Raw genomic sequence first — 15,782 nt, 5'->3', positions numbered from 1 at the left:
GTTCTGAGGAAATTTAATTTTACCTGCCATTTCCACCTTGCCTTTGTTCCCCACATCGTTACTGAGGGGTGATGTTGGGACTCCAGGAAACCGAGTCTATAGGTTTCTGGAGATTAGGCTATTGATAAAAATGAGGTCTTGCAATTTACCAAGACAATTGCAAACTGATGGAGACCCACGTCCTGTATGACTGTGATCTCTTCTCAGCCAGTTGTTTGCTTTCCTCTTCTTTGTCTTTGGGCAGCCAGAAATGCCTGAGGAATATCACACATATGCCACCCTGGGTGGGGGTGTGGGGGGTGTGGAGTGCTAGCTTGTATTTTGCCCTCAGCCAGTCCTGGAGAATGGACTGCAGAAGGAGCAAAAGTACAAATCAGTTAACATCCCAATCTGGCAGTGTCTCCGCTTAGGGATTTTCTGGTGGGAGGACCCTTGAAGAATTCCTTCTCCCTCCCTCCCTCCTTCCCTCTTTCCTCCCTCCCGTCCTTCCTTCCTTTCAGTTTATTGATTATGAGAAACAGAGAGAGAGCAAGTGATGGAGGGACAGAGAGAGAGAGAGAGAGAGAGAATGCCAAGCAGGCTCCACACTGCCAGTGCGATGCCCAATCTCGCAAACCCAGGAGACCTGAGCCAAAACCAAGAAGCGGCCCCTTAACCCACTGAGCCACCCAGGTGCCCCAAAAGATTCCTTTCAACTGTCCATTGTCGCAGGTGTCCTGGATTACTCTTGGAACGACACAGCTCTGTTTCTCAATTCTAAAGCGCACAGGAAATAGAAATTCTGGGCAGGTAAGTTTGGAGTACTTTTCTAACAACTCCCAGGGCCGGCCGCTGCCGCTGGTGACGGCACGGGCCACACTTTGAGTAGCAAGCGCTACTGCTATTTTCTCCAGTTCTCATGAGGAGGGGGAATGGGAAGAAGGCTGGGGTGTCGAGTTCAGAAATTTCTGTATGTTTTTCTTGTCATTCTGTGGTAGGAACCCCTCCCTAAGGAGAAAGAGAAAAAATGAAGAAGAGAGAAGACTTCAAGGTCACCTAGATATGGGTCCAGGTGCCTACATCCCCCATGTTCTTGTAAACTGAAACAACTTAATCAGACTGCACGTTTATGTGTGTGTTATACCCAGATTGCAGTATCCTCACCGACCAGAGACCACCGGGGAGACTGAGTCACGTATGCAAAGGCTTTATTACGGGCTCGAGCTCGGACTCACAGACTTCACCAGCGCAGTGGATCCGTGCTGTGAGCCTCGAACAAAGGCAGAGTAGGGTTTTTATGGGGTTTGTGACGGGGGAGTTAACAGAAGTTGTTGACATAGGAACAATGATCCAATCATAATTATACAACATTATTGACAGCTGGTTTGACCATACACATTGTCTAGAGTATTTGTTACTTTTGGCGAGACCCAATTACAACATTTAGAGTACTTTTAAAATTTAACCAATTACAGAGCGAGCCTAGGGTCTTGTTCGGCGCCTAATGGGTTAACTTTAACATTCGGTAACAGAGTTTTACCTATAGTTGCCGGCCTTTCTTGATTGGGTGTTGCCAAGGTAGTGTGGTGGAGTGATGTGGTGGGCAGTTTCTTTGGCCTTGGGCATTGTGTAGCTGCCTGATAGTTCCAGGGAATCTGAAACTTAGGCCTTCTAGTTTAGAGGGGAAACTTAAAGCCTGTTATGGAGTCAGTCTGGTTTAGACTTGTGTCCTTACACGTGTTACAGTATATGGGAGACAAATAAACAGAAAATGTATAAAAAAAACTATGCCATGTGATGTGGGCCGCTCAGTTCTTTTGGGTACGAACCCAACTGAGCGGTGCCGGCATGAATAAAGTTGCTTCCTGGAAAGAAAAGCCTCGGTGTCACGACTCTCTGAGCGAGAATCCCGCAACAATTCTACCTCTGTTTACCTCTTTGGACAGTGAGTGGCAACTGCGTACTACTGTCTTCTCGGGGCTCAGGACAAGCTATGTAATTTGCAGTGTAAAACAAAAATGAAAGGCCTTTATTCATAAACTATTAAGAATGCCAAGACAGCGACATTGCATTAAACCGAGTAAGGGGCCCTTCTAATTACAAGGTCCTGTGTGACTGCACAGGCCATACATCCATAAAGACATCTCTAATGGACCTTTATATGAGACTTTTTTTCTAAATAAGCCTTCGAGAAGTCTTCAGAATTGATGTCATAGCTCTCTTATACTTTTTAGAAGAACCATCTGATTTACACATTTAGTTTTTGTCTGGGTAAAGTGGATAATGCTATTCTATGATGCAAAACTGGTGATAAAAATAATGTACATCTGTTTTGAGTATTAAAAGGAAAGACATGAAATCTTTTTATGGGCACATAGGATGACATATATTGTTCTTTGAATGTGTAATGGTTATGATTTAATTTAGGTAATCAGTGTACAGACCAATGCCCATCTCAACGTCTTTAGTTCTTCTGCACCTGGTCCTTTCTTTTGAGTCTCTCATGCTAACAATTTTTATTTTTAAATGGAGGTTTGCTGTTAGATCATTGTTACTATTTATTAACAGCTTACTGAGTCAGAAAATTTAAGTGTAGCAGCAATTCTTAACACAGGCTAGTTGGTACTATAAAAGAGCTATTTGAAGTAAATTTGCTTCCTGAGCTCACATCCACAAACATTCATTGAGCACCTATTAAGTGCCAAGCATTGTTCTAGGTAATGAGGATATGTCAGAACAGTACATGACTAAAGAGACAAAAATCCCTGCCCCATAGAGCTGGCACCCTGTGGGAAGAGATACATAATAACATTAGTAAAAGTTTTTGGAACAATAACAGGAAAAAGAAAGTCAGGAATGTGATAGAGTAGGATTGCACTTTTAAGTAAGATGTTTGGGATAGATCTCAAGGAGGCAGGGATATTGATCAAAGATAGGAAGGGGTGAAGTAAGACATTCAGATATTTGGAAGAACAGCAACTAAGATAGATAGAAGCGATAGCCAACTCAAAGGCATATTTGAACAGAATATTCTGGCATATTCCAGAAACAGAAGAAGTGAGTGGAGTGGAGTGGGATGAAAGAGGGCAGGAGTAGAAGGTAAGAAGGACACAGATTGTACAGGTCCTCGTAGGCTGCTTAAAAGGGGAATCAAAGTGACCTATTAAATAGTTTAAAAAAAAGGGGGGTTATCTTTTATCTTGAAAAGTGAAGGTTACAAGTATCTGCTAATGCTTAAAATAAACACCATAAATTGCATCTATATGAGAGGTGTCAACTTTTTTATTTTGCAAAATGGCAGGCGGAGCTTCCTTGACCTGTGTATTAGTTATCTATTGCCACATAACAATAGCCCCCAAGTTTAGCAGCTTAAAAACAGGAGTATTGATTATCCCGCATGGTTTCTGTGGGGCTGGAATCTGGCAACAGCTTAGCTATGTGTTCTGGCTCAGAAGGCTTCAGAGGGTGTGGACAAGCAGTCAGAGCAGCTGTAGTCATCTGAAGGGGAATGGACTGCAAGCTCACATGGCTGTTGGCAAGAGTTGTTAGTTCTTCTCAGGCTTTCAGGCAAAACCTCAGATCCTTACCACCTGGGCTCTTCAGAGGGCTGCTTGTGGCATGACAACTGTTTGCCTCCAAATGAATGGCATGCCCTCCCGCTGCTCCCGGTTACCCAGACAAAGCCTGGTGCATTTTGGGGGTTGGGGATTACACCAAGTGTAGATACCGGGAGGTGGGGCTCATCGGTGATGAGGTTTTTGTGGTGGTAGTGGGGTTTGTGGGGTCCAGAGCCAATGACCAAGAAAGAATTCTTGAAGACGTCTTTGGTGCCAAAACGTGATTTTATTAAAGCATGGAGACAGAACCTGTGGGCAGGAAGAACTGCCCCAAGACCATGGGGGACTGGTTTTATATTATGGAGTTGGGGGGAGGTAAAGTCCAGGGAAAGGTCCACTGGGATTTTCATATGCTAAAGAAGACTCTCAGGATACTGAAGTCCTAGCTATTGTCAGGCTAGGGTTGTTTTCCTTCCAGCAAATCATTAGCTTTAAGACAGCAGAGAATTCTGGAGAGACATTTTACTCTGCCAGCCTCACATATTTGTCAATGGACTGCAGGTGGTAAGGAAATTTAGTTCTATCTGCCATTTCCTTCTGCCTTTGTTTCCCACATTGCTATGGAGGGCTGATGGAGACTCAGGTCATGGAGGACTATGATCTCCAGCCATTAACCATTTGTTTTTTCCCCTTCCTTTTATTCTTGGGGAGCCAGGAGTCCCTGAGGAATATCATGCATATCCTACCTGATGGGGTTGGGGTGTTTGCGGCCTGTCAGCTTGCCTTTGGCTCCCTCACCAATTGGTGCTCTCTAGAAGACTGGCTGCCATGATGTCATCTTTGATATTAGCAGCCCAGTGTCAAACATGGTCATTTTTGTCTATGAAAACAATCGGAGTTTATCCACTTTTACAAATGCTTCTCAACTTCTATGATGTTCAGATCATTATTTATTGCTGCTTCTAATCTGTCGAGAACCTTCTGGGTTTTCTGCAGTTTTTAATCGTTCTACTTCGTTTTTAAATGGCTTTGTTATGAAGTTATTTTGTTTGTTTTTATTTTTAATTAATAAATGCTTATGGATTTATTATTGTTACGGAATCTGGTCTGGATCACCCGGCAGAAGAACCAAACGGCTCTCTGAGATCTTGAAAGGCAGGAAGTTTATTTTACACCCATGGGCTCAGAGGAGATCATTCTCCAGAGGTCTGAGCCCAGAGCATCAGCAGAAGGAACAATTTATAGTCGGTTACTTCTGCATCCCTCATTAATACGCATAGGATGGGAAGAAGAACCCAGAAGGAGGAGCCTTTGATCAGGGACAGGGATTTCCTTATCAGTCCTTTTGGCCATCTTGTACAGATTTTTCCCTATCAGTATGATTTACCAAGAATGTGCTAAGCATTTTACCTTTATTTACTCCTCATAACATATATCTGCAGTAGATAGTATTATCATTTCCATTTTATAGGTGGGGAAACCAAGGGACAGAAAAGTTAAGGTACTTGCTCAAGGTTATTCATCTAGTAACTGGTGCATCTAGCATTTGAGTCTGCCGTCTGGCACTAGTCTATGCTATGCCACCTCTCCTGTTCATCATCATATTTATGTACTTCATGAAATCCTACACCTTCTCAGATATGCATTATTAATTTGTTATCAGTGATCACCATAATTACATGAAATATTATAAGTTCAAATGATCAGCTAAAGATTGTCAAACAATTTTGAATCATAAGCTGAGAAAGATGTTTGTATTACATCTCGGAATGTATTTGAATGGATATTAATTTTGTAACAGATTAGTTCTTTTTTATGTTTTTTTTTAAATTTATTTATTTTTGAGAGTCAGAGAGAGACAGCATGAGTAGAGGAGGGTCAGAGAGAGAGAGAGAGACATACAGAATCCAAAGACAGGCTCCAGGCTCTGAGCTAGCTGTCAGCACAGAGCTTGATGCCGGGCTGGAACCCACTAACTGTGAGATCATGACCTGAGCCGAAGTTGGATGCTTAACCAAATGAGCCACCCAGGCGCCCCTGTAACAGATTAGTTCTTTAGTGAATGTTTTCACGATATGAGGAATTTTGCAGACCTCACAGCTACAGGGTTTCAGGTAATGAATACACTGATAAGGAAGTTTGTCCATTACCCCTAATACATTAGCCCTGCAAGGTAGGGATTCTTATCCTCACTTCACAAATGTGGAAACTGACTTGTAGAGCAATTAAAGAATGTATCCAAGATCCTAAGTGGTGAGTGGCCACAGTAAGATGTAAATTGAGCTATCAGATTTCAGAGCTCAGGCATTGGATTTTGGCTACACCAGATTTTGGCTGCTCTGAGTTACTCCAAGGCATATTTTATGGTTGCTTCTTGTTATTCTTTTTCTTTTGTGCTGGCTTTTCTTTATTAATTATACCTTTTGTCGTGCCCTATGAACATTCTTATGGTCTAATATAAATTATAGAAAAACATGACATCCGATAATGTAGTCGAGTTACTGGACTACTTCTGAGTTGAATGGTTGTTTTTTCTTTTTAACTTTTCTCCCTATGCTATGGAAATGGATATTATTCCTCCAGGCAATTAATTAGCTAGTATATGGATTGAAAGATTTGCTTATCTTCGAGCTTGGATTTTATAGTGAAAATTTTATTAATGCCACAAAATCTCACATACACACACCTGCCTCTTTCATTGTTGTAGCTGTTGACTGGGTTCATATAGTCATTGCTGTTGACCTTAATCTCTGGTATTGGCAACATATAAGAGGGACGATGTAAATTCAGAGTAAGAAAATGTGTTGCATAAATTTCCAGATATGAAACTTCCACATTTCCTCTCTGGCCATAAAAGAAGAAATGCTGTCTGAACAGCCACCGCTAATGGGCAGGATTTGTCAGGCTTTAGAAGGAGCTCATTCTAGTTTCTCAGCTGGAGAGGAAAGGCTGCCGCAGGGGCTGCCAAAAATGTGGTAAAACAAAGGAGAATGTGGGAACTCCATCGACCAGCTTCTAACGAGGAGGGAAAATACCATTAATGAGAAGCCATAATGCGTACCTTCTTTCTCCAAACAGTTAATGGAACAAAATGCCCGGAGAAACACCTGAAACCACAAGCGGTTTCTATAGAAACCCCAATTCATTTCTATTCTGCTGACATTTGAATAAATGTGAACAGAGGAATGCTTTAGCTCTGCTGCGTTACAGGCACTGGGGAAACAGAGCTAAGGGGTTATCTTAGAACCATGATTAACTATCCACAGCAAAATAGCGTCACCTCTCTCTGCATAGGCGGACTATTCCATCGCCTTAGTATTTCAGAAAAATCTGGAATTCACAAGTTAAAAAAATACATTTTGCATGACAATAATATTTTGCAGGAGCCTAAAGTTCTCTCTCTTTCCATGTAATAATTTTAAATAGCAGAAATTTGTCAGTTTCATGATGTAAGAAAATAATTCTGGTATCTTTTATTCTGAGTATGTCATTAACACTAATGTACATTCCGTTTTATTAGCTCTCATTTCCCCTTAAGCAAGATGGATTCTGTGAGGAATACGTACCTTTTGGCTTCTATTGCTTTTGCAAAAATCCAAAGATGAGAGTTAAGAAAAAGCAAAGACTTACAGGAAGGAGACAAGCATAAAGAAAACCAGTCTTTAGGTGAAAATTGTGGAAATGAGGGTGACTCACCCTGACTATAAATCTAACCTCATGTTTAATAATTACAGAAAACGCTGTCATTTGGGCAGCATATGATAAAGATAGCTACTTGCATCCAAACTGCCGATACAGTTAGTTGCAGAATGATTTAGTTTCGCTGCTTTGAAGGATTATATGGTTTCAATACTTTTAATTGACCACTATTTGTTTAAATAAGTTAATAAACTATGTTTCTTAGAGTAGTTTTATGTTTGGAACAAAACTGAGCAAAAAGTATAGAGAGTTCTCATATACTTTCTGTCCCTACACAGGAACAACCTTCCTCCATCCCCATCCCCCATCGTTGTGCTACATTTATTACAATCAGTGACCTACATTGACACATCATTATTCCCTACTGGGGTCTACTCTTGCTGTTGAATGTTCTGTGGGTTTTGACAAATGTGTAATGACACATGTCTATCATTAGAGAATCACACAAGGTAGTTTTACTGCCCTAAAACTCTTCTTTGCTCTTATTTATCCCTCCCTTTCCTGACCCTTAGCAACTAACAATCTTTTTACTGTCTCTACAGTTTTGCCTTTTTCAGAACATCATTTTTTGGAATCTTATAGTGTATGTAATTGGCTAAATTTCTCTTAGTGATATGCATTTAAGTTCCCTCTATATCTTTTTAAGGTTTGATAATTCATTTCTTTTTAGGCTGAATAATATTTCATTGTTTGGATATACCACAGTTTATTTATTCACTCACCTGCTGAAGGACATTTTGGTTGCTCTCTCAAGTTTTGTCAATGTATAAAGCTTCTGTAAACATTTATGTGTAAGTTTTGTGTGAACATAAGTTTTCAAGTCCATTTGAGTAAATATTAAGGAGTACAATTATATATGAATGATGAGAGTAGTTTTGTAAGAAACTGTCAAACTTTCAAAGTGGCTGTACCATTTTGCATTACTATCATCAGTGAATGAAAGTTCATCTTGCTCCCCATCTTCGGACATCATGTCACATCACATCACACTTGATGATGTCAGTGCTTTGGATTTTAGCCATTTGAATGCATGTTTTTTTGTTTTTTTTTTTGTTTTTTTTTTGAATACATGTTTAATAGTAGTTCATTGTTGCTTTAATCTACAATCCATTAATGACATGTGATATTAAACATTTTGTTATATACTTACTTGCCATCTATATATCTTCTTTGATAAAGTGCCTTTTAAGGTCTTTGGCCCACTTTTTAATGGGGTTGCCCATTTTCTTATTGCTGAGTTTTAAGAGTTTGTTTCTATATTTTGAATAACAGTCCTTAACCAGATGTTTCTTTTGCAAATATTTTCTTCCAGTTTGTGTCTTGTCTTCTCAGTCTCCTGACATTGTCTTTCAGAGAGCAGAACTTTGTAATTTTAATAAAATCTACCTTATGATTTGTTTCTTTAATAGATTGTACTTTTGGTATTGGATTTATTTATTTACTTTTCATGTTTTTTTCTGTTTATTTATTTTTGAAAGTGAGAGAGACAGGGCTCAAGTGGGAGAAGGGCAGAAAGAGACACACACACAGAATATGAAGCAGGCTCCAGGCTCTGAGCTGTCAGCACAGAGCCAGATGTGGGATGTGAACTCACAGAGCTTGTGATCATGACCTGAGCCAAAGTCAGTACTTAGCCGAATGAGTTAGCCAGGTACCCAGCATCAGATATTAAAAAGTCATCACCATACCCAAGGTCATCTAGGTTTTCTCCAATGTTACCTTCTAGGAGTTTTATGGTTTTGGTTTTTACACTCAGGTCCATGATCTATCTTGAGGTAATTTTTGTGAAAGGTGTAAGATCTAGGTCTAGATCCACTTTCTTGTATGTGGATATTTAGTTGTTCTATTGCCATTGGTTGCACAGACCAATTGTATTATCATTGCTGCTTTGTCAAATCAGTGGTTTTTATATATATATAAATATATATAAATTCTGTTGAGCTATTTCACCAATACTACACTGTATTGATTACTGTAGCTTTTTATTAGGTCTTGAAGTTGATTAGTGTCAGTCTTTTTACTTTGCTATTCTGCTCAATATCAAGGTAGCTCTTCTGATTTTTTTGTCTCTCCTTATAAACTTTAGAAACAGTTTACTGATATTCACAAAATAATTTGCTGAGATTTTGATTGGGATTGCACTGAATTCACAGATTAAATTGTTAAGATAAAATTATAAAGATGCTAACATCTTGAAAATATTGAGTGTTCCTATCCATGAATATGGAGTATTTTTTTTTAAATTTAGTTCTTTGATATCTTTCATCAGAGTTTTTTAGCCTTCCTTACATAGATTTTGTTAGATTTACTACTAAGTGTTTTCTTTTTGGAGGTGCTCATATAAATGATATCATGTCCTTAATTTCAAATTCCACTTGGTCATTGCTGGTATATAGGAAAGAGATTGACTTTAGTACATTAACATTATATTTTGCAACCTTATTGTGATCACTTATTAGTTCCAGGGTTTTTTTGGCTGATTCTTTAGATTTTCCACATTGACAAATCTGTCATCTGTGAACAAAGAAATTTTCCCCTCCCAATCTGTATAGTTTTATTTCCTTTTCTTGTCTTATTGTATTAGCTAGGACTTTAAGTATGATGTGGAAAAGCAGTGCTGAAAGGCAACAACTTTGCCTCATTCCTGATGATCACCATTTTTAATACTATATGTGCGCATGACAAAGTAGTCAAGGTAATCCTTGGGTGAAGACCCTAGGTAATGCCAAGGTGGGTGTAACATAATATAGTGGATAAAACACAGTCTTGGATTTGGATAAACATGTGTTCTTAGATTTGTTTGTGTATTGTCTGTGTGACCTTAAGAAATTATTTATCCTTCTTGAGTCTTGATTATGTTATATGTACATTGGAAACAATTTCAAATTCTGGTGTTGTTATGAGGATTAGAGGTAATAGATAAAGAGCTCTGCAAAGCTCTTTAGATAAAGGGCACTTGGATCAAAGAAGTTAATTCACAATGGCTGTAATTATTTCCTTTCGGACAAGATGTAGAACCAATTGTAGATTTGTAGACTTTATTATCTCCATTGTTAAGTCCTTAAACAAAAATAATTTCATATTTGAAGATGGTAGCCTTGTCCTTTCTGCATCATAATGATCTTCTTTACTGATGTCAACACTGTATTTGTAGTCATATGGTATAAGATCCAGCTATTATTATTAACAGAGAAATAAGGTAATTCTTAATGGCTCTAACTTGTTTAAGTTTTATGAAGCCAGCCATAACTCCTCTTAGATGTTCTCCTTGACTCAGCAAATTTGGAGAATTTCTGTAGTTCTTTTTTAGAGATATTTAAGGAAATCATGTTCTAGAAAATAGAGGTAACGTGATGCAGAGTATGATTTCTGCATGGAGTTTGGGGAGAGATAACATTCCATGAAACTGAATCACTAGCATCTCTGGGTGATGCCTTAAAAGGAGCTGATGGCATGCACTGTAAGTCATTAGAGGCATAGATAAGACCATTAACCTCAAGTCTCAAGGAAGTGGCTGAGAAGTAGCTGAGTAAGTTAAATAAAGACTAACCAAATACAAACATTTCTTACTGGGCTTCCTGAAAGCTGAGAAGTGATTGTGACATTGTTAAACAAAGTGGGCAAAATCTGAAGGTGATCTAAGACTTTTTAGAAGCATTAGGACAATGGAATGTAGAAGCTAGCAGAGCATATGCAAATCCTAGAGCCTAGTCCCTTGAATTTGCAGGTAAGACTGTTCTTAATGAGATGAAGGACACCTAAAGTCACACAGCCAGCCTGGCGAGCCAGGGATGAGCAAGGTATCCTGGTTCTTACTATCACACTTTTAAGGCTTATGCTAACCCTTTGTGTGGATACAACCTCTGCTTTTAAAACTAAAAATAGTTCCTTTTTCTTTTCTGCAATGGGAAACACAGCCACTGCTGATCTGCCTTATGAAGTCATTCAACACAGCTATAAACCTGAAAAAAAAATTCCCTTTTCATTATAAACATCTTAATAAATCTTTTTGTACTCATCCTGATAACATTTTAACTGTTGAGAAAATGAGTATTCTTTGGTTGCTATCAGATAATCTCTTTCTTGATTCACATCACACTTGATAGGGAATATTAATTATTAAATAAAGAAGCATTATATTATTAGCAATAGAATGCAGAATTCAAATAAGTTAATATTCTGGGGGCTCTTATTTTCATATCAGGCATCGCATTTGTGTAGTTTTCGTATACATTATCTCATCACATTTTCAAGAACTCTTTGTCCAGTTCCTTAGGAATGTCCCTGAAACTAAGAAATGTTAATAAGTGAACTCTTGTAAAAATAAAATGGTTGGATAAGAATATAGGAGTGAAAAAGCCTTGGCTATTGCATCAGACAACTTGGATTGATACTGGTCTTCCCATTTATTTATTGTGATGTCCTGGCACTTGACCCAGTTGTGTTTTACTTCCCGCATCTGAAAAATGACACATTAAAAAAAGAGCCTTTGAAGAATCAAATGGAATAAGTTATATAAAATATGTATAGTGCCTAAAATTGAGATAGTGGTCATCAACGTTAACTAATATTTGTATTTGCATTATTTTTCCTAGACCTACATGAAAACTTTGCACCACTGTGAATGGGTAAAACCTTAACACTTTTAGTGGAGAGGTGATTCAAACTTATTTTGTTACTGGCCGTTTATGAACTTTAACTTCAAGTATAGGATTTCATTTGCCATTAACTAGAACAAGACAAAACAAAACAAAAATGTTTCAGAGACTGTGTATTATTTCATGTCTGACCACATGAGGGCAGCATGGTACCTTTTAAGACAAGGACACAGCCTGTAGAGAGGGGGTAAGAATGGAGCTTTAGAAATCACAGATACAAAATTAAAACTGGAAGTCTCTTTAATGATTCTCTAATCCAAACTTTCATTTTATTGTTGAAGGAAGTGAGCTCCAAAGAGGCCAGTTAGCTAGTCCTCTGTCACACAATTGCTGTCTATTGACAGTGGAGCAGGGAACTGGTCTATCGCATTATTAGCAGCAACAATAACTGCATTATCAGAGCACTTAGTACTCTAAGAGACTTATTATGTCCTAATATCTTGTGTGACGATATTTTAAAGGAAATCAAATAGTTCTGATAATGAATTGGCCACAGGAATGTTCCTCTTTGGTGAAATAGAAAAGTAGAAAGATAGAATTTTATCTCTGGAAGACTTCCGTGTGAACTTGAAGGCAGAGGATTGAACTGTATGACTTCTCAAGGTTGTCATTAATATTTTGCTCACAGCTATGTGTTTGTGAGTTACCTTGAAGCTGCAGCACTGTCTCTAAGAAGTGGGAGCTGGCGGAGGAGAAGTGCATACCAGTTTCACCTTGTCAGTGTCCCTATCTTTTAACTTACTTTTTCTCTGTACCCCAACCCCCAGCTACATGGTCATACAAATACTACACAGATACAGCCAGAAATGTGAAAAAAAATACTCACCGGTGGCAGTACCACGGTGGGGGTACTTGGTGGCAGAAGGATACTTTAACTTTGCATCAACAGTCATCATATCTACTGCTTTTCCAAACTTCGCAAAGAAGCATCAGATAATCTGAGTGGATTGCATATGCTTGCTGCACACCCTACTCTCCCTATTTCCCTCCACTTCCCTAATACTTTTGAAAGTTTGCAATTCTTTTCTTTCTACTGCATCATTATCACTCATTTTCATTATTCCTTCAACCTCAAAAATTGAGCACTATGATGATTAATTTAAGTGTCAACTTGACTGGGACACAAGGTTCTCAGATATTGGGTCAAACATTGTTCTGGGTCTTTCCATGAGGGTGTTTTCAGATGAGATTGACATTTAAATCAGTAGACTGGGTAAAGTAGGCTCTATTCCACAATGTGGGTAGGCTTCATCTAATCAGTTTAGGTGAACAGAAAATAATATAATAAAAAAGCTAAGCCTCTGGAGTAATGGAGATTTCTTCCCACTTGACAGCCTTCAAGCTAGGCTTTAGACTTGAACTGAAACATCAGCCGTTCCTGGGTCTTGAGCTTGCCAGCCTTCAAACAGGAACTTCACCATGAAGCTTCTCTTATTTCCACATACTATCCTTATTTTCCAGCTTGCTGACCCAGCCTGCAGACCTTGGGACTTGCGTATCTCCATAATCACACGAGTAAATTCCTTATAATAAATCTCTTTATAAATAAATAAGTAAATTTATTTGGGTTTCTTCCATCTATTTTCAATTAAAGTAAGAGTATCACTGCACAATAATTTATTAATTTGAATAAATAAGTATTTTTATAAACAATCTAATAAATATAAAGTTTCTACTTTACATGGGGCACTGACTTCAAGTTCTCAATGATCCTCAAGGTGCTTGGCAATTAGTGGGGATTTGACAAACATGTGTTGACTGAATGAATACATAAATTCTATTAGTTATCTTCTGAAAGAACTTTTGTTTCTATCAGAGCTCTAGCATTTTCCCTTCCATTTATGTGTGAGCAAAATTAAAGTAATTAGCTAAGTACAAAGAAAGTGCTTATTTTTTTGTTGCTAGGATACTACTCTGCCCATCCACCAAACGATGCCTATTATGGTTTTTGGCTGAAGGACAAGCAGATTCCAAGTATGATTAACATAAAATAAAGAGGCTTAATATAACAGTGTTAGTTGTCAGTCAATGTTAGATCATTAGATTTTTGTTTCATTTATTAATGTCTATAATGGGACCTTGTAGATTCCCAGACTTTCCAGATAAGAAAAATGAGATCCATTAAGAGTGGTTCCTTTGGTCAAGTTCACATAGTTAGTGAATGAGAGCGCGATTACTATCAATAAGGTCCCCAAACACCAGGTCTTTGCTGTTTCCTTGTAGGCAAACCGCTTCTCTTCGTTGGCTTGCACATGCTAAGCCCTGGAAACCACTACCATCTATGTCCAAACTTCTCGGTGACATGACCTTGCCCACCATCCTGAGCGCACCAGAGACCAGGCCGTCCCCTGCTCACTGGACACCAGCATCCTGCTTTTCCTTTCCCCTGTGTCGTGGACACCACAGGCTCTGTTTGCACATGAGAAGCTTTCCCTTATTTTCCTCCACGCCCAGGCATCTCCCAGATGTCTGTAGCGCTGGCTGCTCACATCGCTTATATCTTTGTTCCAATAGATTTCAGCTTAAATGTCTTCCCTCAGCCCCATAATTCAAGTGGCACGCATCCTGCGAGTCATTTTCTGTTTCAGTTCTCTGCTCATTTTCTTCATAAAACATGCAACTATCCAAAAATATTGTTTTCCTTTTATTTGTTTTGCTCTTTTTTTCTGTCTTCCTGGCAGGGAATATGTAAACTCTCCTTGATGACAGAAACCTGTCTATACTGTTGATTCTTATATTTTGTAGAGTGTCCAGTGCTCAATATACGCTAGTTGGTCCATAAGTGCTCTCTGGAATGCCTGACCATAAGTCAGCACAAAAAAAATATGAAAATGTAGTTCATGAGAATAAAACTTTTATATCAGATGCTTTTGGAAAATATGATTCAACAAATAATAAAGTAAAACTTCAAGTGTTAAGTGATATCCAGAAGTTGTACGGGGTACCTGGGTGGTTCAGTTGGTTAATCGTTTGACTTCAGATCAGGTCATAATCTCACAGTTCATGAGTTCTAGTCCTGCGTTGGCCTGTTTGCTGTCGTCCCAGAGCCTGCTTTAGATCTTCTATCTCCCTCTCTCTGCCCCTCCCCAACTTGCACTCTCTATCTCTCTCAAAATAAATAAGGTGAAAAAAAAATGAGTTGCATCATTTAAATGTACTTGATAAATTTGTATGGAATTTCTAACCTTTGAAATTGGAGGGACTGTATATGTGCTAACTTGGAATTAGTTTTGAATAAAAGATGCATCTGTCTTTAATTAACAAAGATAATATGATGGCCTTATTTCAAATATTTAGTATAGGTTGAGTTCGATTATATGAAAATTTTAAGCCTCATGCCGTCATTATTTGAATGAGGTTGGTTACCAAGGTCAAAAACAGGGTGATAACATCATGTAAAAGGTAACCATAAATTTAATGACAGAGGCAAGGATAAAAGCATAAGCTATCTTATTCTACCATATTTCCTGGCTTCTTTGGTACTTAGGAAACCCAACAGCTTATATCTGATCTTTGTTTTAAATAAAACTGAATATATAAATATGAATACATGAATATATAAATACGAACGCATGAATATATAAAATGTAATCACAAAAAAAATCATGATCCAAATTAAAGACTATTTTATTTTAATGTTTTGAAAATTGAAAAAATCCACCTTCTGAGACATTTTCGGTGATTGGCTTAACATACCATCATTCACACTTCAGTAATTGATGGTTTTATTTATTTTTTTAAAGCAGCAAAACTAACCAAACCCAAAAAATTTTATTAACTTTAAAAAGAAACCATTTAAATTAACATAAGCATATTTTCAAAGATAGTTTGGGACAACAATATGTTTTAAATCTACTCCAGCTGTAACTTTGAAATATTAGTTTGAGGC

This window comes from Hyaena hyaena, unplaced genomic scaffold (assembly GCF_003009895.1).
Source record: "Hyaena hyaena isolate Hyena2069 unplaced genomic scaffold, ASM300989v1 scaffold_773, whole genome shotgun sequence".
NCBI classification, from domain to species: domain Eukaryota; kingdom Metazoa; phylum Chordata; class Mammalia; order Carnivora; family Hyaenidae; genus Hyaena; species Hyaena hyaena.
The sequence above is the reverse complement of the archived record's forward strand: the minus strand, read 5'-3'. Positions refer to the sequence as shown.